Here is a 3019-nt window from a genome sequence, read left to right on the forward strand (position 1 = left end):
TAGCTCTACCATTAGGAGCACAGGTTGGGGAGTTTAGCGGAGGTCAGTCATGCGACTCCCGTCAAGGATTACATGCATTGGTACCTAAAGATCACACGCCGCTTGAGTGGCAACCCCGCTTTACGTCCCCAGAGGGATATAGGATACGCAGCACTCGCGGGCGATGAGGCGTTGGTAAGTTTATCGCACTTGGATTGATTTAATAGTAGTAATTATTACATTAAAAAATTAACTAACAAATGCAGCTGGTGACCATACAACGAGCGTGCGTATGTGGGGATAGATCATATATCTAACCCCGGGAGGCGAAACTTCTTCGAGGTTGTACGGATATCCAAGGAATAAATCCGTATCCGGGAAGATATTAGGCGTATGTGTGATCCCTGGCTCGAGAGGTCGGTGCGAGGGCGACGCGAGGAGGCGGACAAGGAGTACAGCCAGGCAGAGGAGATGGCGATAGAGGACATGGTGGCAGAGAGGGTGTTGATAGAGAACGTGGTGGCAGAAGGGGTTCGAAGCCGTGCGGCTCGGCTGCCGTCTACTTCCCCGACCGTCGACAACCGGTGTTCTGTTGGCGTACTGTTTAACGGATATACCCGAGTCTTCATCTCCGCGGAGCCAGAATAGGTACCTCGGGATACGTGATGACATTAATTGGGCTGGTCTTAACGCATCATTACGTGAGGAGCGGCCAGTGAGAAATGTAGACGGTCCCAGGTTTCTTGATTTCTCGGAGTTTATGTTTGCACTTTCCAAACACTTATGAAGGTAGGATGCCAAAAGATAGGTCAACGAAGAACAAAAGGGTAAAGCTTGTAACATGGTTGCCAAAGAAAAGGTTAAAAGCTCTAAAGGGGTTGACTAGGGAAAATATGCAAGGGTGGAAAATTAAGGGCACAAAAACGATCCAAAAAAGGCCTAATGTCATTTTCTAAACCAAGTTAATCTAGGATTTCGCCTTAAAACACATTCCGGGCAAGTTCTAGACCACAAGATATGCAAAAGTACTCACAAATAAACCTCACCACATGGCACATGAAAACCCAAGTAGAATACGTATCCAAAACCCAATTGAAACAAATGAACTCAAAAAGTTACTTCTAGTCTACAGAGACTATTTAGTGAACAAAAGAGCCAAACATTGAGTCTAAAAGTCACAACAAGAATCCTTAGTCTAAAAGTCACAACAAGAATCCTTACTTCAATCATTTTTCTTTTTCAAAATTCAACAATTCATATGCTAATGTTTAAATATGTTGGTACCAAGCAAGCCAAAAATTGACCAAAGTGCAAAAAGCACATCCCAACACCATTCCTACAACTAAACTAAAGAAGCTAGTCAAAAAAAAAAAAATCATACTAATTTAAATGTCATTAAAAAAAATACCAAAATAAAATCAATCTACCAAATTATCATCCATCATGACAATATCACACTCATCCCAACATATCTATCAAAATAAAGCCTCCCCCAACTTAAAAATATTTGCATTGTCCTCAATGAACTATATAATTAAAGCAAAGTAGAGGGTCTCCCTGAAAATATGGTGTCTGAGATACTCCCTTGTTTCTGCTTCCCATGAATTGTTTCAAGTGCATGGAGGCCATTGAATATCAACAGTACCTCAACATCTTCTCCAGTTGGCACCAGATTCCAATTAAAACTCAAAGTCTCCATACAGTTGGACCATGCTGCATCATCACTTTTAATTCAAGAAGACCAGATGTTAACTCTTCTCTCCGCAAAATGCAGATCAACCACATAAAATCCATGACCTATATTATTAAAGTGGTACCAAAAAAAACCCCCAGTACGTGCAGCTTGTATACATGAAGGCCAAATAGTCTCCTTTAGTGTAAAAACTCAAAATATCACCATCCATTTTTAAACATGTAAACTATGCCATTTTCTTATCTCAAACATCAACAATGTGGTAAGAAATTATACCCATCCAACATGATCATTGATTTAAACAGAATGATAACCTCATCACTTCTATGGAGAAACCAGCATGATTCATTTCATGCAGTTAGTTTCAAACTCATAGAGCTACAACGGAACAAGCCACGATGAAAAACGCAAGCCTAGCTACACTTTGTTGGCCAACAGAGTGCCATTTTCAATTGTTGCACTGTACAACTCATACAATTTGCACAAAACACTTCAAAACTCACCCAAAATACTCCACATTTACTCCGACATGTCTCTTAATATCGTTCGGTTTCTCAGACTTCACAGGCGAATAAATTTCCCTCTCAGACAATTCATCGAACAGGTTAAGCGCATAACTTTAGGAAAATTATTTGTCACAGCTAGGAGCTTGAATTACCCTCCCAAGATTATGAGAATTATAACTCAAAGAGTCACACTTACATCTCAATCAGCCAACAACAAGAATTGCACAATTTCAGCACCAAACTCCTCATAAAACAACAAATCTGCAGAGAGAAAGTGAGGAAGAGAGGACCTGGTCTGCAGCGTTTCTAGAAGCAGTTCACGGTTGGAGAAGGTCAGGGTTGGGATTGCGGTGCGTGCTACCTGTGTGTTGTGTAGAAGCAGTGCGCGTTTCTTGTGGTTCTTGTTTTTGTTAAAGAGGCAAGTCTAGTGACTTGAGCCCAACTTAAGAATAACCATCTGAAGCAGTTTTTTGGCCTTTTTGCACTTCTAGCCACTCCAACACCTTAACTCATGTCCAATTCAATTTCAAAAACCATGAATCTTGGTAGATTAATTAAAAATAACAAAATAAACTTATATAAAAATTAAAATCACAAAATTGAACTAAAAATTAAAGAAATATGGGTTGCCTCCCATAAAGCGCCACATTTAACGTCGTGGCACGACATGAGTTAATTTTACCACTTTTTCCTCCACTTAGAGGATATAAATTTTCGTCCCAACTTTGAATCAAGATGACGACGACGCTCATGGGGCGGTGATAGAAAAGCAAAGAGGCTAGCTCTCGGGTGTCGCATTTTGCACTTCTTGGCTTTCAAATGAGGAATGTCATTTTGCTTT

The 3019-nt window shown here is 40.5% G+C and overlaps 1 long non-coding RNA gene across 1 annotated transcript; it reads right to left on the bottom strand.

Moving 5' to 3' along the window:
- Positions 1 to 1196: 1196 nt before the first annotated feature.
- LOC132031143 (uncharacterized) lies at positions 1197 to 2601 on the bottom strand. Its single transcript, XR_009408174.1, has 2 exons — positions 2469 to 2601; positions 1197 to 1703 (listed from the first exon to the last, which is right to left on the bottom strand). It is a non-coding gene; the product is annotated as an uncharacterized LOC132031143 (long non-coding RNA).
- Between the last annotated feature and the right edge of the window lie 418 nt (positions 2602 to 3019).

Source organism: Lycium ferocissimum, chromosome 9, assembly GCF_029784015.1.
Source record: "Lycium ferocissimum isolate CSIRO_LF1 chromosome 9, AGI_CSIRO_Lferr_CH_V1, whole genome shotgun sequence".
Lineage (NCBI taxonomy): Eukaryota > Viridiplantae > Streptophyta > Magnoliopsida > Solanales > Solanaceae > Lycium > Lycium ferocissimum.